The sequence below is a fragment of the Leucoraja erinacea genome, unplaced genomic scaffold (genome assembly GCF_028641065.1).
Source record: "Leucoraja erinacea ecotype New England unplaced genomic scaffold, Leri_hhj_1 Leri_270S, whole genome shotgun sequence".
NCBI classification, from domain to species: domain Eukaryota; kingdom Metazoa; phylum Chordata; class Chondrichthyes; order Rajiformes; family Rajidae; genus Leucoraja; species Leucoraja erinaceus.
In genome coordinates, this window is record NW_026576171.1 from 32,642 (window position 1) to 57,143 (window position 24,502).

At 47.5% G+C, this 24,502-nt stretch overlaps 1 pseudogene; it reads left to right on the top strand.

Moving 5' to 3' along the window:
* Window positions 1-24,502, top strand: part of LOC129693374 (NACHT, LRR and PYD domains-containing protein 3-like) — a 69,809-nt pseudogene that overhangs the window by 11,736 nt on the left and 33,571 nt on the right.

Below are 24,502 nucleotides of genomic sequence, written 5' to 3' on the forward strand. Positions count from 1 at the left end.
CACCTGTATATATTAAAACTGTGTGGCTGCCGCCTGCCGTGAGCTGGTGATGGACTGGATAGTGTTCACAACTGGTGCAGTCTTCTTTGCTCCTGGGCATTCAAGCGAACCAGGCTGTGATGAAACCAGTCAATATGCTTTCAACTGTGCCCCTGTAGAAGTTCATGAGAATCCTCTCTGACATACCAAACCTCTGTATTCTTTTCAGACAGTAGAGAGGCTTTATTTATAATTGCATCAGTATTCTGGACCCAGAGAGAGAGAGAGAGAGAGAGAGAGAGCCAGGACCATTGGATCTGACAACATGTATGCTGGTTCATAATGTTTTCCTTCATATTCAATTCCTGCCTGAAGCTTCTGTTAATATTGTGTATTGCAGAGCCACAGAGTTTGGAAACGCCTGTCGTCATCATGGCTGAAGGTGGCGATTTGGACTGGGGTCCAATGACCTCTACATCAAGGGAAAAAAGAGGTTTGTTGAGCCTTCTGTGAAATGCCTTTCAGGCCTTTGAGCCTCAGATGGTGACGATGATTGTGAAAATGGCAGCAGGATCTTGAGTGATTGGCCAGGTGGGCTGAGGAATTGTTGATGGAATTTAATGGAGAGAAGTGAGAGGTGTGGCATTTTGGGAAGTCTAACATGGAAATGGCCTGCACAGTGAATGGTAGGGCTCTGGGGAGTGTTTTCGATCAGAGGATTCGAGGAGTGCGGGTGCATGGTTCCTTGAAGGTGGAGTCACAGGAAAATAGAATATAGTCAATTTGTCACTTTTATTTATATAGCACATTTATAAAACAACTCTCGTTGACCAAAGTGCTTTACATTGGTGGAGGTACTAACATTATACAACAGTGGTTCATAGATTAAGTGCATACTTAAATACATACATATAGCCCTCCCTCGGAGGACGTCAAAAAAGGCTTGAAAGTAAAGAGGAGTTTTAATTCTCGCCTTAAAAGAGTCGATGGAGGGGGCAGTTCTGATGGGAAAAGGGATGCTGTTCCACGGTCTAGGAGCTGCAACCGCAAAGGCGCGGTCATCCCTGAGCTTGTGCCTAGACTGCGGGATGTTCAGTAACCCCAAGTCGGTCGACCTGAGGGACCTGGAGGTGGTGTGGTGGGTAAGCAGACGTTTGATGTAGGTGGGGTGGGTAACTTTTTCACACAAGGTTGATGTATGGAACAGTGTAGGAAGGAAGTGTAGGTCCTGGTTTAAATTGAAGATAGACACAAAATGCTAGTGTTACTCAGCGGGACAAGCAGCGTCTCTGGAGAGATGGAATGTATGGAACATCGAAAATAGGTGCAGGAGTAGGCCATTCGGCCCTTCGAGCCAGCACTGCCATTCAACATGATCATGGCTGATCATCCAAAATCAGTACCCTGTTCCTTCTTTCTCCACATATCCGTTGATTCAGTTAGCCCAAAGAGCTAAATCTATCTCATGTGAAAACATCCAGTGAATTGGCCTCCACTGCCTTCTATGGCAGAGAATTCCACAGATTCACAACTCTCTGGGTGAAAATGTTTTTCCTCATCTCGGTTCTAAATGGCCTATCCCTTATTCTTAAACTGTGACCCCTGGTTCTGAACTCTCCCAACATCGCAACCATTTTTCCTGCATCTAGCCTAACCATTCCCTTAAGAACTTTATATGTTTCTATAAGGTACCCTCTCATCCTTCTAAATTCCAGTGAATATAAGCCCAGTCGATGCATTCTGACATCGTATGTCAGCCTCGCCATCATGGGAATTAACCGGCTAAACCTATGCTGCACTCCCTCAATAGCAAGAATGTCCTTCCTCAAATTATGAAACCAGAACTGCACATAATACTCCAGGTGTGATCTCACCAGGGCCCCGTACAACTGCAGTAGGACCTCCTAGCTCCTATACTCTAGATTACTTAAGGAAGTAGCTCCAGAAATAGTGGATGCATTAGTAATAATCTTTCAAAACTCTTTAGATTCTGGAGTAGTTCCCGAAGATTGGCGTGTAGCAAACGTAACCCCACTTTTTAAGAAGGGAGGGAGAGAGAAAATGGGGAATTACAGACCAGTTAGTCTAACATCGGTAGTGGGGAAACTGCTAGAGTCAGTTATTAAAGATGGGATAGCAGCACATTTGGAAAGTGGTGAAATCATTGGACAAAGTCAGCATGGATTTACGAAAGGTAAATCATGTCTGACGAATCTTATAGAATTTTTCGAGGATGTAACTAGTAGCGTGGATGGGGAGAACCAGTGGATGTGGTGTATCTGGACTTCCAGAAGGCTTTCGACAAGGTCCCACACAAGAGATTAGTATACAAACTTAAAGCACACGGCATTGGGGGTTCAGTATTGATGTGGATAGAGAACTGGCTGGCAAACAGGAAGCAAAGAGTAGGAGTAAACGGGTCCTTTTCACAATGGCAGGCAGTGACTAGTGGGGTACCGCAAGGCTCCGTGCTGGGACCCCAGCTATTTACAATTTATATATTAATGATCTGGATGAGGGAATTGAAGGCAATATCTCCAAGTTTGCGGATGAGACTAAGCTGGGGGGCAGTGTTAGCTGTGAGGAGGATGCTAGGAGACTGCAAGGTGACTTGGATAGGCTGGGTGAGTGGGCAAATGTTTGGCAGATGCAGTATAATGTGGATAAATGTGAGGTTATCCATTTTGGTGGCAAAAACGGGAAAGCAGACTATTATCTAAATGGTGGCCGATTGGGAAAGGGGGAGATGCAGCGAGACCTGGGTGTCATGGTACACCAGTCATTGAAGGTAGGCATGCAGGTGCAGCAGGCAGTAAAGAAAGCGAATGGTATGTTAGCTTTCATTGCAAAAGGATTTGAGTATAGGAGCAGGGAGGTTCTACTGCAGTTGTACAGGGTCTTGGTGAGACCACACCTGGAGTATTGCGTACAGTTTTGGTCTCCAAATCTGAGGAAGGACATTATTGCCATAGAGGGAGTGCAGAGACGGTTCACCAGACTGATTCCTGGGATGTCAGGACTGTCTTATGAAGAAAGACTGGATAGACTTGGTTTATACTCTCTAGAATTTAGGAGATTGAGAGGGGATCTTATAGAAACTTACAAAATTCTTAAGGGGTTGGACAGGCTAGATGCAGGAAGATTGTTCCTGATGTTAGGGAAGTCCAGGACAAGGGGTCACAGCTTAAGGATAAGGGGGAAATCCTTTAAAACCGAGATGAGAAGAACTTTTTTTCACACAGAGTGGTGAATCTCTGGAACTCTCTGCCACAGAGGGTAGTTGAGGCCAGTTCATTGGCTATATTTAAGAGGGAGTTAGATGTGGCCCTTGTGGCTAAGGGGATTAGGGGGTATGGAGAGAAGGCAGGTACGGGATACTGAGTTGGATGATCAGCCATGATCATATTGAATGGCGGTGCAGGCTCGAAGGGCCGAATGGCCTACTCCTGCACCTAATTTCTATGTTTCTATACTCAAACCCTCTCGCTATGAAGGCCAACATGCCATTTGCTTTCTTCACTGCCTGCTATACCTGCATGCTTACTTTCAGGGACTGGTGTACATGGACTCCCATGTCTTGTTGCACCTCCCCTTTTCCTAATCTGACACCATTCGGATAATAATCTGTTGTCTTGTTCTTGCCACCAAAGTGGATAAACTCACATTTATCTACACTATACTGCATCTGCCATACATCTGCCCACACCCAACTTATCCAAGTCACCCTGCAGCCTCATAGCATCTGCCTCACAGCTCACACTGCCACCCTGCTTTGTGTCATCAGCAAACTTGGAGATGTTGCATTTAATTCCCTGCTCTTAATCGTTAATATAAACTGTAAATAACAGGTACCTTGCGGCACCCCACTAGTCACTGCCTGCCGTTCTGAAAGGGACCCGTCAATTCCTACTCTTTGCTTCCTGTCTGTCAACCAGTTCTCTATCCATGTCAATACCCTACCCCCAATATCATGTGCTCTAACTTTGCACACTAATCTCTTGTGTGAGACCTTGTCAAAGGCTTTTTGAAAGTCCAGAAACACCACATCCACTGGCTATCCTTATCCATTCTACTTGTTACATCCTCAAACATTCCAGAAGATTAGTCAAGTTTTCCCCTTCATAAATCCATGCTAACTTTGACCGATCCTGTCACAGCTTTCCAAACACCCTGCTATTACATCTTTAATAATCTTCCACACCGCCGATGTAAGGCTAACTGGTCAATAATTCCCTGTTTTTCTCTTCCTCCTTTTTTTAAAATTGGGGTAACATTACCTAACCCTGGGGATTTATCTGCCTTCAGTCCCAACTTCTTCATTCTGCCTTCTTCCTAACACCATTTTCTGACTAATGTGGATTCCCTTCAGTTTCTCTCTTGCACTGGATCAGGGGTGTTTAAACTCTGGCCCGGGGCCACATCCTGCCCACCACAAGATTTTTTCTGGCCTGCAGCAAGCTCTCAACACGTTCTGTGCGGCGGCCTATTTAGTGGGTTCTGTGGTAGCACGGGGTCAGTTTGCCGTAGGCCAGGGGTCGGCAACCTTGTTCTGCCTAGGGGCCAGGACCCATGTCTGAGCGGATGGAGGGCCACATCTTATCACCTCCAAAGCGCTGCAGGGGTTACGGATTGGTGGAAGGAGAGATTTTGAGAGGCGATCGCTGGCTTCGCGGTGTGGAGCAGGATAGAGTCAGGTCTGTGCTGGTGCCAAGCCTTCCTTCCCTGGCTGTGCCTCCAGTGTCCCGCCGGGGGATCAGCTCGGCAGCTGACAGAAACCCGAGAAGGAGGGGAGGGTGAAGAAGATATTTCAAACAAATTCCCCCTCCCCCACCCACCTCGCCCCGAGAGAAGCCGGAGCCTCCCGCATGGAGAAGCGAGTGATAGCAACCCTCCGGCCACCGTGCAAATCCCGCAATCGCTGTTGCCTTCAGTGTCTCACACACTCAGACCTCAATACACAGACACACATGCCACACGCACAGGGCTGGCTTCTGCTGCCCGAAGCAGGAGCCCACCTCCCAGGAAAAGCGCTTGTTGTGATTCCTGAGGCGGATCCCCTCTGGTAGACTGAACTTCAGGAGGGTTGTGTTTACAACGAGAACGAGAACACATGGGGCCCGACCACTGCCAAAATCAAAAAAGCAGTTCCATCCTTCCCATTAATGTGGTTGCATAAAAAGTTATGATTTTGTTGGTTAACTTTGATTGATGGCTACAAGTTAGCTTTTGAATTTCTTTCATTTGTTTTACTTGAGTTCTTTTTTGAGTTCATTAAGTTTATAAAACTGACATTTAATTATTTTTTCCTATGGCCTGCAAATATGTGTCAAATATATAATGTGGCCCTCGTGCTGAAATGTTTGGAGGCCCCTGCATTCGATTTTCTGTCCCCCAATGTGAGATTGTTTGAGTCTTCCTTAGTGAAGACGGAACCAAAGGACGTGTTTAACTGGTCTGCCATTTCCTTGTTTGCCATTAAAAATTCACCTGTTTCTGACTGAGGGGCCGACATTTGTCTTCACTAATCTTTCCCTCTTCACATATCTAAATAAGCTTTTACAGTCAGTTTTTATATTCCCCGCCAGCTTTCTTTCATGCTCTTTTTTTCCTCACCTCTTAATTAACCCCTTTGTCCACCTATGTTGAATTCTAAATATGTCCCAGTTTTCTGGTTTGCTGCTTCCCCTGGCCAATTTATGCCTCTTCCTTGGATTTAGCACTATCCTTAATTTACCTCTTTAGCCACGGTTGAACGGCCTTCCCAGTTTTATTTTTTCGCCAAACGGGGTGAACAATATTGAAGTTCATTCATGTGATCTTTAAACCTTTGCCATTTGTCCACCATCAACCCTTAGTATCATTTCCCAGTCTATCCTCCTAGCCAATTCCCGTCTCATACCGTCAAAGTCTCCTTTCTTGAAGTTCAGGAGCCTATTCCACCATATTATGGTCAATGTTGCCCAAGGGGCTTGGCACAACGATTGCTATCTATTCCTTCCTCATTACACAATACCCAGTCTAGGATGGCCTGCCCTCTAGTTGGTTCATCTACATATTGGCTAGAAAATCATCCCGTATACATTCCAGGAAATCCTCCTCCTCAATGTTGGATGATGCTATCCCCAACCTCCCTACTGCTGTTTGGTGGTCTGTATACACAGCTCCAACAAGTGTTTTCTGCCCATGGCTATTATTACAGTTCTACCCATACAGATTCCACAGCATCCAAGCTAATGTCTCTCCTTACGATTGCATTAATCTCCTCTTTAATCAACAATGCCACCCCACCTTTCTGTCTATTCTTCCTGAATACTGAATATCGCATATTGAGCCAGCCTTGGTCACCCTGGAGCCATATCTCTGTAATCCCAACTATATCATATCCGTCAACTACTAAAGCGCATTCAATTCATCCACCTTAGTATGAATGCTCCTTGCAATATGGCACAAAGCTTTCAGGTTTGTCTTTCTTTCTCCTTTCTGTCCTCATTTTACAGTTTTGCATTGGTTCCCATCCCCGGCCCTTTTAGTTTAAACGTGACCTTTCCTACATTATTTTCCCGTTAACTGCACGCATGCGTTTCCACGTTGTTGACCCCACCCCCCACCCCCAGTATTTACTTTAAACCCACCCGTGTAGCACTAGTAAACCTGCCTGCAAGAATGTCGGTACCCCTCCAACTAAGGTGAATCCCGTTCCTTTTGTACAGGTCACCCCTGCCCCAGAAGAGATCCCTGTGGTCTAGAAATCTAAATCCCTGCCGCCTGCACCAACTTCTCAGTCACACATTCAGATCCCCGATCTCGCTGTTCCTACCCTCATTAGCATGAGGTACTGGAAGCACACCAGAGATAACCACCCTGCTTTTCAGCCTCATATTTAGTTATCTATACATGTTGCAGAACCTCCTTCCTCTTCTTATCCATGTCATTTGTGCCTACATGCACAACTACTTCTGGCTGCTCCCCTTCCCTCTCGAGGATGTCCTGAAGAGTTCAGGTTCATAAATTCTAGGTGCAGAATTAGATAATTTTGCCTATCACGTCTACACCGCCGTTCAAACAATTCCCTCTCAACTCCATTCACCTGCCTTCTTCCCATAATCCCCGACACCCTTTCTAATCAAGAATCTGTCAATCTCCACCTCAAAAATATCCTTTGACTTGGCCTCCATAGCTGTCCCTGGCAATGAATTCCAGTTTTGTCACCCTCCAATTGAAGAAATTCATCCTCATCTCCTTTTTAAAGGTATTTTTTATATTTTGGGGCTGTGGCCTCTGGTCCTAGACTCTCCCACTGGTGGAAACCTCTTCACTTCATCCAGGCCATTCGCAGTTTGTAAGTTTCAATGCAGTACCCCCTCATCCTTCTAAACTGCAGCAGATTCAGGCCCAGTGCCATCAAACGCTCATCATGTATTTACCCATTAGTTCCTGGGATCATTCGGGTACTGAGTGAAGGGCAAGGCAAGCTTAGAAGAGGAGAGAAAGTAAGGCTTTGGTCAGGAAAAAAGAGGCATGAGACAGGAATAGGAAGCTGGCATTGTGTACCCCTGGAAAAGATGGGATATCGGTGGGGCCACGTAGCTGACAGAACCTCGTTGCGGTCGATGAGGACGAGGGGGAAACAATGGAGGACCCGGTGTGGGGGGAACCCTTCTTCAGCCTGAAGAAGGGTCTAGACCCGAAATGTTACCTACAAAGCCCTCCATCATCTGGCCCCCCAATATCTCACTGACCTCTCCCCCTACCAACCCTCATGGTCCCTCAGATCCACATCAGCTGGTCTCCTCTCCATCCACAAGTCCAACCTCCGCAGTTTTGGGGACAGAGCCTTCTCCAGGGCAGCTCCCAGGCTCTGGAACTCCCTCCCCCAACTGATCCGCAATTCCGTGTCCCTCACCATCTTTCAGTCCCGCCTCAAGACCCATCTCTTCACCTCTGCCTATCCTTAGCCCCACGTCCCCCTCCCTTTTCATCTGTGCATTAATTGCCTGATATTGTGTTTTGTATTGAATTCTGTCTTTACTTTGTGTACTAGTCATGTCTCTACTATTTATTTCATTCCCCTTACATGTTTTTCCTGTACCTGCTAAATTTTTGTAAGGTGTCCTTGAGACTCTTGAAAGGCGCCCATAAATAAAATTTATTATTATTATTATTATTATTATTATTATTATTATTATTATTACCTGTTCCTTTTCTCCAGAGATGCTGTCTGACCAGCTGAGTTACTCCGGCTTTTTGTGTCTACTATTTAAAACAGCAAATGCAGTTCCTTCCTACACAATTGGGAAGGCTAGAAGACTGAGGGTGATCTTGTGGCGGTGTATAAAAACATGAGGGGAATAGATAGGATGAATGCAGAGGTTTTTTTTTCACCCGGTTGAGGTAAATCAAGAACTAAAGGAAAGAGATTTAAGGTGAGATGAAAAGATTTAATGGGAACTTGAGGGGTACCATTTTCACACAGGGTGATTGGTATATGGAACAAGATGCCAGAGGAGGTCACAGTGGTGCAGCGGTAGAGTTGCTGCCTGATAGAGAACGCATCGCCAGAGACCCGTGTTCGATCCTGACTACGGGTGCTGTCTGTACGGAGTTTGTACGTTTTCCCCGTGACTTATAACCATATAACAATTTCAGCACGGAAACAGGCCATCTCGACCCTTCTAGTCCGTGCCGAACACATAATCTCCCCTAGTCCCATATACCTGCGCTCAGACCATAACCCTCCATTCTCTTCCCATCCATATAACTATCTAATTTATTTTTAAATGATAAAAACAAACCTGCCTCCACCACCTTCACTGGAAGCTCATTCCACACAGCTACCACTCTCTGAGTAAAGAAGTTCCCCCTCATGTTACCCCTAAACTTCAGTCCCTTAATTCTCATGTCATGTCCCCTTGTTTGAATCTTCCCTACTCTCAGTGGGAAAAGCTTTTCCACGTCAACTCTGTCTATCCCTCTCATCATTTTAAAAACCTCTATCAAGTCCCCCCTTAACCTTCTGCGCTCCAAAGAATAAAGCCCTAACTTGTTCAACCTTTCTCTGTAACTTAGTTGCTGAAACCCAGGCAACATTCTAGTAAATCTCCTCTGTACTCTCTCTATTTTGTTGACATCCTTCCTATAATTAGGCGAACCGAAATTGTACACCATACTCCAGAATTGGCCGCACCAATGCCTTGTACAATTTTAACATTACATCCCAACTTCTATACTCAATGCTCTGATTTATAAAGGCCAGCACACCAAAAGCTTTCTTTACCACCCTATCTACATGAGATTCCACTTTCAGGGAACTGTGCACAGTTATTCCCAGATCCCTCTGTTCACCTACATTCTTCAATTCCCTACCATTCCCAGGACAAGGGGTCACAGCTTAAGGATAAGGGGGAAATCCTTTAAAACCGAGATGAGGAGAACTTTTTTCACACAGAGAGTGGTGAATCTCTGGAACTCTCTGCCACAGAGGGTAGTTGAGGCCAGTTCATTGGCTATATTTAAGAGGGAGTTAGATGTGGCCCTTGTGGCTAAGGGGATCAGGGGGTATGGAGAGAAGGCAGGTACGGGATACTGAGTTGGATGATCAGCCATGATCATATTGAATGGCGGTGCAGGCTCGAAGGGCCGAATGGCCTACTCCTGCACCTAATTTCTATGTTTCTATTTACCATGTACGTCCTATTTTGATTTGTCCTGCCAAGATGTAGCACCTCACACTTATCAGCATTAAACTCCATCTGCCATCTTTCAGCCCACTCTTCCAACTGGCATAAATCTCTCTGTAGACTTTGAAACTCTACTTCATTACCCGCAACCCCACCTATCTTAGTATCATCTGCATACTTACTAATCCAATTTACCACACCATCATCCAGATCATTGATGTACATGACAAACAACAGTGGTCCCAACATGGGTGCATGGGTTTTCTCTTAGATCTTCGGTTTCCTCCCACAATCCAAAGACATACAGTTTGTAGGTTAGGTTACACAGAAAAGCTGGAGAAACTCAGCGGGTGCAGCAGCATCTATGGAGCGAAGGAAATAGGCAACGTTTCGGGCCGAAACCCTTCTTCAGACTGATCGGGGGTGGGGGTAGGTGGGGACAAGAAAGGGAAAAGGAGGAGTAGCCAGAAGGCTGGAGGGTGGGAGGAGACAGCAGGGGAGCTGAGGAAGGGGAGGAGACAGCAAGGACTAACAAAATTGGGAGAATTCGATGTTCATGCCCCCGGGGTGCAGACTCCCCAAACGGAATATGAGGTGCTGTTCCTCCAATTTCCGGTGCTGCTCGCTGTGGCCATGGAGGAGACCCAGGACAGAGAGGTCGGAGGCGGAGTGGGAGGGGGAGTTGAAGTGCTGAGCCACCGGGAGGTCAGCTTGGTTATTGCAGACCGAGCGGAGGTGTTCGGCGAACCAATCGCCCAACCTCCGCTTGGTCTCACCGATATAGATCTGCTGACATCTAGAGCAGCGGATGCAATAGATGAGGTTGGAAGAGATGCAGGTAAACCTCTGTCGCACCTGGAACGATTGCTTGGGTCCTTGAACGGAGTCGAGGGGGGAGGTAAAGGGACAAGTGTTGCATCTCTTGCGGTTGCAAGGGAAAGTGCCCGGGGAGGGGGTGGACCGAGAGGGAAGGGAAGAATTGACAAGGGAGTTATGGAGGGAGCGGTCTTTGCGGAAGGCAGATATGGGGGGAGATGGGAAGATGTGGCGAGTAGTGGGGTCACGTTGGAGGTGGCGAAACTGACGGAGGATTATTTTTTGTATGTGACGGCTGGTGGGGTGAAAGGTGAGGACTAGGGGGACTCGGCCCTTGTTGCGAGTGCGGGGATGGGGAGAGAGAGCAGTGTTGCGGGGTATGGAGGAGACCCTGGTGCGAGCCTCATTTATGGTGGAGGAGGGGAACCCCCGTTCCCTGAATAGTGAGGACATTTCAGATGTCCTGGTGTGGAACGCCTCATCCGTGGAGCAGATGCGGCGTAGACGGAGGAATTGGGAGTAGGGGATGGAGTCCTTACAGGAAGCAGGGTGGGAAGAAGTGTAGTCCAGATAGCCATGGGAGTCAGTGGGTTTATAGTGTATGTCGGTTAGAAGTCTATCACCTGCAATGGAGATAGTGAGGTCAAGGAATGGTAGGGAAGTGTCGGAAATGGTCCAGGTGTATTTCAGTGCCGGATGGAAATTAGTGGTGAAGTGGATGAAGTCAGTCAGTTGTGTGCGGGTGCAGGAGGTGGCACCAAAGCAGTCGTCGATGTAGCGGAGGTAGAGGTTGGGGATGGGGCCCTGGTATGTATTGAACAAGGATTGCTCGACGTAACCTACAAATAGGCAGGCATAGCTGGGGCCCATGCGTGTGCCCATAGCTACGCCTTGTATCTGGAGGAAGTGGGAGGAGTCGAACGTGAAGTTATTGAGGGTAAGGACCAGCTCCGCTAGGCGGAGGAGAGTGTCAGTGGCTGGGTATGGGTTGCTTCTCTGGTCGAGGAAGAACCGGAGGGCTGTGAGACCATCGTGGTGGGGGATGGAGGTGTCTAGTGATTGGACGTCCATGGTGAAGATGAGGGGGTGAGGGCCTAGAGAATTGAATGCGCGGAGACGACGGAGAGTGTCTGAGGTGTCTTGGACATAGGTAGGGAGGGATTTAACCAAGGGTGATAGGATGGAGTCAAGGTATTTGGAAATGAGTTCGGTGGGGCACGAACAGGCGGAGACAATGGGTCTTCCGGGACAATCAGGTTTGTGGATTTTAGGGAGAAGGTAAAATCGGGCTGTGCGGGGCTGGGGAACGATGAGGTTGGAGGCTCGGTCGGGTAGGGCATTGGAGTGGATGAAGTTGGTGATGGTGCTGGAGATGGTGGCCTGGTGCTCGTCAGTGGGGTCATGGTCCAGGGGTAAGTAGGAGGAGGTGTCCGATAGTTGGCGCGTGGCCTCAGCTTTGTAGAGATCGGCGCGCCAGACTACCACGGCACCTCCCTTGTCAGCGGGTTTGATAACCAAATCTGGGTTGTTGCGGAGTGAGTCGATGGCAGAACGTTCCTGTGGTGAGAGATTGGAGTGAGACGGGAGTGGAGAAGTTGAGGCGGTTGATGTCGCGACGGCAGTTATTGATAAAAAGTTCTAAAGCCGGAAATTGGCCACGAGGGGGGTTCCACGAGGAGGGGGTGCGTTGGAGACGGGAAAAGGGATCATCAGTGGGGGGCGAGGACTCCTTCCCATGGAAGAAAGCTGTGAGGCGGAGGCGACGGTAGAAGCGCTCCAAGTCGTGGTGGGCGCGGAATTCATTGAGGTGGGGACGGAGGGGGACAAAGGTAAGACCTCTGTTGAGTACGGACCGTTCGGTGTTGGAGAGGGGGAGGTCGGGGGGGATGGTGAACACTCAACAGGGATGGGGGTTGGGGCCGGAGGAAGGCAGGTGGGGACGAGGCGATGTGTGGTGGGGGGGTGGTGGGTGGTCAGGGGGGGGGGGGGTGAGAGGGCTGTGGTGTGGGTGGGGAAGAGCAGGGTCCACACAGTTAGAGGGGGTGGGGGGAGGAGACTTACAGTTAGAGGGGGTGGGGGGAGGTTAGGTTTGTAGGTTAATTGGTTTGGTAAATATACTTTTAAAAATTATCCCTAGTGGTGTGGGATCGTGTTGATATGCGGGGATGGACCGAAGGGCCTGTTACCGTGCTGTATCACTAAACTAAACTGAGGTGGTTGAAATGGCTACAATAAAAAAACATTTAAAATATGTTTGGAAAAGTACATGGTTCAGCGATATATGGCCCAAACGCGGACGAACGGGACTAGCTTAGATGGACATTTTGGTTAGTGTTGACGAGTTGGTCTAAAGGGCCTATTTGTAAGTCATAAATGATACAAGCAGAATTAGGCCATTCGGCCCATCAATTCTTCTCCGCCATTCAATCATGGCTGATCTATATCCCTCTTAACTCCATTCTTCTACCTTCTCCCCATAACCTCTAACACCCATCTCAGAGATGAGATGGTGCGAAGAGCCTATTTCTGCTCTATCTCTGTGGGCACTCTTCTAAGATGGTGCCCCACCCAGGTGACATTTTGCATGCTAGCCACAGAAGCAGATCTGTAAACTTATATCACAATTGCTCCACACTCTTAAGTCTTTACTGGCTATACTTTGCACTTATCGTGATTCCCTTAGCATGTATCTGTATTCTGTAAATAGCTCAATTGTAATATACTATCTGCTCTACTGGATAACACGCAACCTGCGCCTCCCCCCCCCCCCCCCCCCCCCCGCGTCCGCGGACCTCAGGATAGAAGACCCTCTTTCAAACTTCCTACACATTAGACTTTTGCGCCATGGTTTAGGACAAATGACCTAAAGTTTGCGTTGAGTGAACTGAGCGTTCTTCGCCGTACATGGGCATCTTGTGAGAGTGGCTGGATCCATTCTTCAGCTCGGCCAACATCGGTCACATTATCCAGACAGGCGGCAGGGGATCCAGAGCTGATGTGAGGTATCGGCGATGCTCTGGAATCCTAGCCGGCCTCTGCCGAGCAGCGAGCTCGAGGAGGCGGCGCCCGATCCGGGGATTAGAGGTGTCGGTTCTTCCAGCGGCATGTGGAAAGGCATCAGCTGCCGCGGGCCGCTCACCTGTCGGGCGCTGACTCCTCGATTCTGCTGCTTGACGGCGACTGACTAGAGCTGAGCTGGAGATGGGATTCAACCACCCTCACAAAACGCCAGTGTACAACGAGGACGGTAAGAGCACTCAGTTAACTCAACGCAAACTTTAGATAATTTGTTCCTTGCGCCCGTGGAAATCTCCAGCTAGGTCGAGACGATGGGGTTCTGAAGTTGCATTCTCTCGATTGAGGACATTTTCTCAACTCTCCTGGAGGCAACTAGCCATGTCTTTACCGGTGGATGTCTGTCTAACTGAAACCTCTCCCCCTGGCTCCCACTCGCATCTACCCCCCCCCTCTCTCGCTGTTACACCCTGCTCTCCCCCGGTACCAGGCACTCCGTTCGCCTTCTTTATTCTCGAAAAACCTTTGAAAAATCCCATGATCCCTTGCGTTTTTCGGAATACCGAACTCTCTTATTACCCACTTTCTCCAGCACACCGAGAACCACAACTCAAATGCGGCCAACTTTTCTGAATCATGTGGGAAGGAACTGCATATGCTGGTTTAAACCAAAGATAGACTCAAAATGCTGGAGTAACTCAGTGGGTCAGGCAGCATCACTGGATAGAAGGAATGGGTGACATCTGAAGAAGTGTCTTTACCTGAAACGTCACCTATTGTGTCTGAACTTTTCTGAATGTGCGGTTTTCTAAATTTGAGATTGCTTTAACTGACAATTCATGATTTTTTTTTTTCAGATGGGATATCAACTCTTATAGGCAAGGTTTTCAACAAGCTCCGGCCAGTCGGCACAGCACCAACACTAAAACAAGTTCAGACTGAGTGCAGAGTCCCTATTGAATGTGAACTACCTCATTCTGGAGGTAGTTGCATGGAAGATACGGTTCTGGGCCCTGGAGCTGATGGAAGTCGAGAAATCCCTCCGGTCCAAGTTTCATCAGGCAAGGAGTCGCCAAGTCTCGGCCAAGCAAGAGGTGAGTTCAATGCGAGGAGGAGTGGGGGCTGGTGTGGGGAAGGCAGGGAATGGGAGGGGAGAGTGAAAGTGAAAAGCTGGCCTGGAGGCACGAAACCAGAGAAGAAATTTTGACGGAACCATGAAATGGACTCAGCGGTGCAGTTGCTGCCTCACAGAGCTTGCAGCGCCAGGGACTCGGGTTCAATCCCGACCAAGGGTGCTGTCTGTACGGAGTTGGTACGTTCTCCCTGTGACTTGCATGGCTTTCTCCAAGATCTTCGGTTTCCTCCCACACCCCAAAGACGTACAGTTTTGCAGGTTAATTAGCTTTGTGGAATTGTAAAATTGTCCCGAATGGGTGTAGGATAGTGTAAATGTGCGGGAATCACTGGTTGTTGTCAACTCTATCGCTGTGTCACCGTGCCGTCCCATTCCACCAGTGGGTGGGTGTAATGGGATGGGTGAGAGAATGGAAACATCATACCAGCTCTGGGAATTTTTAGGAAGTGTGTTCAAAGGAAGGCCGCACAGATGAAGGGAGTATTTCCCGGTGATGTTGCTGAAAGAGAGTGGATGGATCCTGTCCCTACTATACATTCAGAAACCAGAGAGAAAAATTCCAGTTGTGTAGCCGAGCTTTAAAATATGCTTAGTTATCGAATCAGAGAAGGAGGAGTGTTATTCAGACTAGGTTTGTGAACAGTAGGTAAGTTTGAAGATGATAGAAATGTTTGTGGATTTGTACAGAGTGAGGAAGACTGTCATAAATAGAACACGGCACGGAGGCGCAGCATGGGGTTGCTGCCTTGCAGGTGAATTGGCTTGTTATAAATAAATTGTCCCTAGTGTGTGTGGGATAGTGTTAATGTGTGGGGATCGTTGGTCGGCGTGGACTCCGTGGGCCGAAGGGTGTGTTTCCTCTCTGTACCTCTAAACTACAGGAAACATTAGAGATCAGTAGGAAATACAGAAAAGTCAGAATGGCAGATAGACTGAATCCGAAGAAGAATGAGGGTTTGCACTTTGGTGCGGTCAAATGTAAGAGGAAAATATGCAGTTAATGACAGGAATGGTTGATGTGCAGAAGGCTATTGGAATTGAAGGTCACAACTCCCTGAAAGTTGTACACAGTGGATGGGGTGATAAATAGACATGGCGCGTTTGCCTTCAGCGGGCAGGACGTTGAGTATACAAGTTGGCAAGTCGTGTTACAATTGTGTAAACATTTAGTCAGGCCACATGTGAAGTACCGGGTGCCGTTCTGGTTGCCTCGGGACCGGAAGGATGTGGACGCATTGGAGAGGGTGCGGCGGTTCACCAGGATGTTGTCTGGATTAGAGAGTGCGATTATCAGGAGAGGTTGGACATCTATGGAGCATTGAAGGCTGCGATCATGTTCATAAAGTGATAGAAGCAGAATTAGGCCATTCGGCCCATCAAGTCTACTACGCCATTCAATTGTGGCTGATCTAGCTTTATCTCTTAACCCCATTCTCCTGCCTCCCCATAACCTCTGGCACCCATACCAATCGGGAATCTATCTCTGTTTAAAAAATATACCATGGTCTTGGCCTCCACAGCCTTGTGTGGCAATGAATTCCACAGATTATCTACCCTCTGATGAAAGAAATTCCTCCCTATCATCTTAAAGGAATGTCCTTTTATTCTGTGACTACTACCTCTGGTTCTTGACTCCCCCATTGGTGGAAACACCTTCTCAACCAGGCACGGAAATCGGTATCAAAATATTGAGGGGACAGGGGACACACAATTTTTTGGTGGCCGCATGTGCGCGCGCACACACACGAGGCTTCGGAGGCTCAATCCTGCGCTAAATGCAGCACAACTCTGCCTGACTGTGCCTGTCACTAACCTACAGCCCTGCTTCTCCGCGCTGGCCATATTTCCTGCAAGCCCAGGCAGGTTAACCTGGCGGGACAGGCTGAGTTGAGCTGGGTTTAGCGCTGCTTCTCTGCGCTGGCTGTGGTCCGGGTGAGGGTGTTGTCTGTTGTCTGCAGGTCTGTGCCGAGAGTGCTTTGGCACGTCTCCCTCCTCCAATGAATCATCATGTCCCGCCCCCATTGCCTGCTGACCCACGTCTCTAGTACAATCGGCGTCCTCGGTTAGCAGTCCCACACCCACTGTCTTGCAGAAAGTGGAGATTTCAACAGGTTTTAAAATCCGGATTACAAAAACTTGGGGGGGGGGGGGGGGGTGGGGGGTGTCCCCCACCTCTCAAAACAGAAACCCAAAATTGCTCACAATATTCCAAATGACGTCTGACCAGCGCCTTAGTGTTGCATCCCTGGTCTTGTATTATAGCCCTCTCGAAATAAATGTTCAGTGATATTTTGGGTCTCAATCGAAAATGTTACCCATTCATTTTCTCCTGCAACTTTTTGTGTCTATCTTTGGTTTAATCCAGCATCTGAAGTTCCTTTCTGCACATCCCTTCTGCAGAATCCCTGCTTTCTGTACACTACCTGCCCCTCACCTATCTTCGTATCATCTGCAAACTTGGCCACAAAGCCCTCGACCCGCTCATCCTGAGTGGTGACCAGATCGAAGTATATAAAATAAGGGGTATCAAATGAATTGCTGCCTTCCCAGTGTGGAGAGGTCTATTACTGGTGGGCATGGGGTTAAGATGAGAGGAGGTAAATTTAAAGCGGACATGCTGGCCCCAATTTTTTCCACACAGAGTGGTAGGTTCCTGGAACTTGCTGCCAGAGGAGGTGGGCTGAAGAGCCTATTCCTATGAAGTGCTATTCTATAGATAGACACTAAAAGTTGTAGTAACTCTGCGGGTCAGACAGCATCTCTGGAGAAAAGGACCAGGTGACGGTTTGGGTCGAGACCCTTCTTTAGACTAAGAGTCAGGGGAAAGGGAAACGAGCGATTATAGGTGGTGACATAGACCAAATGAATGAAAGATATGCAAAAATGTAACTATGATAAAGGAAACAGGCCATTGTTAGCTATGGCCTAGGTGGAAACGAATTACAGACAATGAGGCTCAACTAGACACACCATCGCTCCCCCACCCAAGTCGAACTTGCTTCAAAATCAACTCGTAGAGTCTCATCGTAACTCGTTTTCACCTAGCCCACAGCTAACAATGGCCTGCTTCCTTTATAAGCATTACATTTTTGCATATCTTTCATTCATTTGTTCTAATCTCTCTATATCACCGTCTATATCTCTCATTTCCCCTTACCCTGACTCTCAGTCTGGTCTCAAACGAATCATCATCTGTTGCTTTTTCCAGAGATGCTGTGTTACTCCAGCTTTTTGTGTTTAACCCAGCATCTGCAGTTCCTTCCTACGCTGTGCTCTGCACATCAGGAAGGCAGACTCCGTTCTGGGGGTGGGGTTGGATTAACTGGAGATGGTCATGGAGGGGAGGATGCTCCTTTCAGCTCACCCTTTCCATGGCACACTGGTCAACCAGAGAAGCACCTTCAGCAACAGACTGGTCCATCAGGCTGCAGGACAGAACACCACAGGAGATCCTTTTCCCCCGTGGCTATCATTTTACAACTCTGCCGTGAGGTAGATTGATTCCCACCCCTCCCCCTGCCAATCTTTTCACATCCACAATCTTGGACTTTCCATTCCTCACTTTACTTTCATGTTTCATGTATCTTGTTGTGTTTTATGCCAGTTGGCAGACCAATTTCCCTCTGGTGCATAGTTCCGTGAAGGTGGTCGCAGGTCGATCGGATGGTCCACGTTATCCATTACCAGAGAATAGATATTGGGAGGTCATCTTGCAGTTGTATAAGACATTGGTGAGGCCGCATTTGTAATATTGTGTTTAGTTCTGGGCACCGTGTTGTAGGAAAACATTTAAGGAACAGTTAGTCAGGTACATGGACAGGATGGGTTTGGCGGGATATGGGCCAAATACTGGCCGGTAGGACTAGTGTAGCTGGGACTTGTTGGCAAGTTGGGCGGAAGGGCCTGGATCCATACTATATCACTCTATGACTCCACTATAGAGCCTCAGAATTTGGGAATGCTGATCGACATCATGGCTGAAGTTACAAACAAGACCGGCACTCCCGGGACCTCCACATCAAGAGAGAAATCTTTAAGGAGAGAGTTAGTGTCCACAGCCTGTGGTTGAATGTCTGTGTATGTCATTCTTTGCCCTTTGATTCGTTACTCCGCCAAAACTACACGCATAAACGCCAAGATTTTTACCATTTCGCTAGCGATTTCACTTTTACATTCGCTCATCCACTCCAGTCAAATTTCGTCATTTTTCTGTACACATTTTTAATAAAATCCCCCCCCCCCCCCCATCACTCACTTTTTTCGCCTCCTGCTGGCCAGTGACCATAACGGCTGCTGCCGCCCGGCTCTCCTCCAAAAACGCCGAAACTTTTCCCATTTCGCTAGTGATATCACTTCCTCCACTTCCCCCCCAGCCCGACTGCCGCGTTGGCCGAAGCCAAAGATCACCTTCTCCCGTCGCCGCTTTTTGCCGTCCTCACTGGTTTGCACTCGCCGAAAATCCCGCGTGTCAACAGCCTGTCAGCCCGCAGGCGCATTGAGGGCGTACGCAGCGTCTTGACGGGCGTACGCAGCGTCTCGACGTTTATGCGTGTAGTTTTGTGCCTAGCGCGTGGCGTTGCGCCATGACGTCAGGTCTGCACTTGGTCTAGTTGAACTTTAAAGTAGCCCTTGCATTCGCTCTCTCTCCGTCCCTCCCCCACCCGTGTCATTGTACTGTTTGAATGTCGTCCTGTTGAACCTCATTGTCTGTAACCTGTTTTCATCCAGCCCACTGACTGAAGTCATCCATCTCAGTATCCTGTACCTGCCTTCTCTCCATTCCCCCTGATCCCTTTAGCCACAAGGGCCACATCTAACTCCCTCTTAAATATAGCCAATGAACTGGCCTCAACCTGGACAAGCACAATTTGTGTTGCCACCCATGGTATTGTAGATGGCGGAGAGGGGAGTTAACATGGGTTAGGGAACTGGTCGTTATGATCGAGGTCCAGTATATTTCACTCCGTTTCTAATCACGGTGCACGGTGGCGCAGCGGTAGAGTTGCTGCCTTGCCCGGTTGAGACCCTTGTTCGATCGTGACTATGGGTGCTGTCTGTGGTAAAAGTGATGGAAATTGAACAGATTCTTGTTTAGACGAGCGTTATGAAGGTAGGAGAATGGGATTGAGAGGGAAAGCTAGATCAGCTAGGATTGAATGTTGTGGACTGAATAGGACGAATGGCCTTATTCTGCTTCTACAACATGGAACTTATGAAAATTGTAAGTTGTCCCTAGTGTGTGTAGGATAGTGTTAGTGTGTGGGATCGCTGGTCGGCGCGGAATCGGTGGGCCGAAGGGCCTGTTTTCATGCTGTATCTCTAAACAAAACTAAATCATTATGGCAGTGACAAGGTTGCTGAACTGAAGGAGAAAGGCATTATTATGGAGAGCGAATGGTGAGAGTATTTAAGAAGGAACTGCAGATGCTGGAAGATCGAAGGTACACAAAATTGCTGGAGAAACTCAGCGGGTGCAGCAGCATCTATAGAGCGAAGGTAATAGGTGACGTTTCGGGCCGAAACCCTTCTTCAGACTGTGAGAGTAGTTTAGTTTGGTTTATTATCATGTGTTCCGAGGTACAGTGAAAGCTTTTGTTGCATGCTAACCATTCAACATAAAGACAATACATGATTACAATCGATCCATTTACAGTGTATTGATACATGATAAGGGAATAACGTTTAGTGCGAGGTATAGCCAACAAAGTCCGATCAAGGATAGTCCAGGGTCATCAAAAAAGTAGATAGTAGTTCAGCACTGTTCTCTAGTTGTGGTAGGATGATTCAGTTGCCTGATAACAGCTAGGAACAACCTGTCCCTGAATCTGGAGATGTGCATTGTCGCACTTCTGTACCTTTTGCCTGATGGGAGAGGAGAGAAGAGGGAGTGCCCAGGTTGCAACTCGTCCTTGATTATGCTGCTGGCCTTGCCGAGGCAGCGCGAGGTGTAATTGGAGTCAAATGGAAGGACGGGTGGTCCTTTGGGTATGAGGCGAGGGTTGAAAGTGTGACACATGAACCTACAAAGCTATTTTTTTTTTCATTTATGTTCAAACATCCAGAGTCTGCAGGAGCTGAGCTCTTGAAACGGTGTGACGATTACCAACTGTTCCAGTTGACAAATTTCTACCGAGAAAGACTAAAACCTGCGATGGAACAAGGCGTTGAAGAGCTCAGCATCATCATGAGAAAGGAGGGATATTTCAATAGACAAGAACATGAGGTGAGTGGAAGGAACACAGTGAGTCCTGTTTATTGTCACAGAACTATGCGGCATGGTGGCACAGCGGCAGAGTTGCTTCCTTGCAGTGCGAGAGACCCCTGTTCGATCTTGACCAAGGGTGCTGCCTGTTCGGTGATTGTCCATTAGGTCACAAGTGATAGTAGTAGAATTAGGCAATTTGTCCCATCAAGTCTACACTGTCATTCAATCATGGCTGATTTATCTCTCCCTCTTAACCCCATTCTCCTACCTTCTCCTCATAAACCCCGACAGCCGTACTAATCAAAATCTATCTATCTCTGCCTTAAAAAGGTGAATGTGGAGAGGATGTTTCCACTGGTGGGAGAGTCTAGGACCAGAGGTCATAGCCTCAGAATTAAAGGTCGCTCTTTTAGAAAGAAGTGTAGGAGGAACTTTGCTCAGAGAGGGTTGTTAATTTGTGGAACTCATTGCCACAGAAGGCTGTGGAGGCCAAGTCAGTGGATATTTTTAAGGCAGCGATAGAAAATGTTTTGATTAGAATGGGTATCAAGGGTTATGGGGAGGCAGGAAAATGGGATGAGGAGGCAGAAATCAGCCATGTTTGAATGGCGGTGGACACAATGGGTCGAATGGCTTAATTCTACTCCTTTAACTTTTGAAATGCAGGAGTAACACAGTGGGACAGGCACCATCTCACAAAATATCCACTGTTTTTCCACAGAAATTCTCTGAGCTGGTGGAGAAGAGAAATCGGGCAGAGGGTTCCAAGCTCTTCCTCAGTCTGGTGATGGAAAAAGGCTCGGGGTCCCGAAGAGTGATGTGGGAATCCTTTGTGAAAATGCGCAACGATTTCCATAAACTGGACAAAATATTAAAAGAAATCCAGGAGCTTGGTACGGTAAAGCAAAGTCTTCAACAGAAAATCACATTGAAACATTCTGGATTTAACATTAGCAGTCAGATCGGGTTTCATGATATCTTGTTCATTACACAGGTCCTAATCCATATGAATACATGAACATCGTACAAAATCTGTGTGTTTTATCGTCACAACTGATGGGTGAGTGAAAATAAACAATTTATTAATTACCGGACAGAAGGGCGGCAAGGTAGCGCAGCGGTAGAGTTACCATGCTTACAGCGTCAGAGACCCTGGTTGCATCCCAGCTATGGGTGTTGTCTCTATAGAGTTTGTACGTTCGCCCCGTGACCTGCGTGCTTTTCTCCGAGATCTTCGGTTTCCACCCACACTCTAAAGGTGCACAGGTTTGTAGCTTAATTGGCTTGGTGTAAATTGTCCGTCGTGCTCGAGTAGGAAAGTGTTAGTGTGCGGGGATCGCTGGTTGGTGCAGACTTGGTGGGCCGAAGGGCCTGTTTCCGCGCAGTATCTCTAAAATAAAACTAATGTCTTGTCAACTGGATTTCCAGCTGTTACCAACCTCTGAACAAATAAATGAGTTCAATATCTATTCTATCTACAAAAGGACACAAATTGTGCAGGAAGGAATGCAGATTTCCTGTTTTAACTGAAGATAGACACAAAGTGCTGGAGTAACTCAGCAGGTTAGGTAGCATGTCTGGAGAACATGGATAGATGATGTTTCGGGTCGAGACCCTTCTTCTGTACCCGTAGTCTGAATTGAAATGGGTTGCACTGTAATACCCCTGTCCCACTTAGGAAACCTGAACGGAAACCTCTGGAGACTTTGCGCCCCACCCAAGGTTTTGGTGCGGTTCCCAGAGGTTTTTGTCAGTCTCCCTACCTACTTCCACTACCTGCAACCACCTGCAAGTGGGGGCATTAGGCAGCAACTCTACGAACGGTCCATGGATAATTTCTAAGTTCAAGTTCCAAATCAGCCAGTTCCTGGCACTTCATGCAAATGTCTAAATTCAAAATTTCATCCAAATCAATTGTGAGCTTTTTAAGGCCTCCACATCTGGCAGGGTGCAGATACAAAGAAACCTCATCAATTGGGGAGAAGGCAGGAACGGGGTGCTGATTGGGGATGATCAGCCATGATCACATTGAATGGTTCGAAGGGCCAAATGGCCTACTCCTGCTCCTATTGTCTATTGTCTAATTCATGTTCAAATGTTAGTTCATAAGTTATAGGAGCATAATTAGGCCATTCAGCCCATCACGTCTACTCCGCCATTCAATCAAGGCTTCTCAACCCCATTCTCCTGCTTTCTCCCCACAACCCATGACACAAACAAATCAAGAATATATCAAGTGTTTAAGAAGGAACTGCAGATGCTGGAAAATCGAAGGTACACAAAAAAGTCTGAAGAAGGGTTTTGGCCCGAAACGTTGCCTATTTCCTTCGCTCCATAGATGCTGCTGCACCCGCTGAGTTTCTCTAGCTTTTTTGTGTACCAAGAATATATCAATCTCCGCTGTAAAAAATATCCATTGACGATCCCCACAGCCTTCTGTGGCAATGAATTCCACAGATTCACTACCCTCTGACTAAAGAAATTGTTCGTCATCTCCTTTCTAAAGGTATGTTCCTTTTATCTTGAGGCTATGATCTCTGGTGCAAGACTCTCCCACTAGTGGAAAACTCCTTTTCACATACACTCTATCCAGGCCTTTCACTGTTCGGTACGTCTCAATGAGGTCCTTCCTCATCCTTCTAAACTGCAGCGGGTTCAGCGAGTAGAGGCCCAGTGCCGTTAAATGCTTGTCATATGTTAACCCAATCTTTCCTGGGGTTATTCTCGTAAACTTCCTCTGGACCCCCACCTCTGCCAGCACATCCTACCTCCAATATGGGGTCCAAAACTGCTCATAATACTCCAATTGTGTTGCGAGGGGAGTCAACTTCAAGTGAGTCAGGGACAAGTGAATTGTCAGCAGAACCTCAGCTTCACAGTGCAGGTACTGTCAGGATACGAGTGTCTAATGATTTTCTCAGCCACAGCTCACTGTTGATCTGTGAGTCTGTAACCCGGTTTCACTTCCTGCACTAAAATCCTTTGAATATTTAATTCAACAGCATTGAATTAATTCTTCAGTCTCTAACAATGATTTGGAATGAGAACATACACTGCAAGATTAGCAAGTTTGCAGATTATACAAAAGTGGGAGGTTTTGCAGATAGTGAAGGTGGTTGTGAAAAATTGAAGCAGGGTCTTGATTGATTGGTCAGGCTGAGGAATGGCATTGGGCTGAGGAATGGTTGATGGAATTTAATAATGAGAAATGTAAGGTGTTGCATTTTGGGAAGTCTAATATGGGTAGGACCTACCCAGTGAATGGTAGGGCTATGGGGAATGTTGTGGAACAGAGGGATCTAAGAGTGGAGGTTCATGGTTCCTTGAAGGTGGAGTCACAGGCAGATCAGGTGGTCAACAAGGCTTTTGGCACATTGGCCATCATCAGTCAGAGTATTGAGTATAGAAGTTGGGTGGTCATGTTGCAGTTGTATAAGATGTTGGCGAGGCCGTATTTCAAGAATTGCATTCAGTTCTGGGCACCATGCTATGGGAATTATGTTGTCAAGCTGGAACAGGCACGGAGTCTCTTGCCCAGAGTAGGTGAATCGTGGACCAGAAGACATAGGTTCAAGGTGAAGGGGATAAGATTAAATAGGAATTTGAGGGGTAACTTTTTCACACAATGGATAGTGTATGTATGGAACAAGCTGCCAGCGGAGGTGGTTGAGGCTG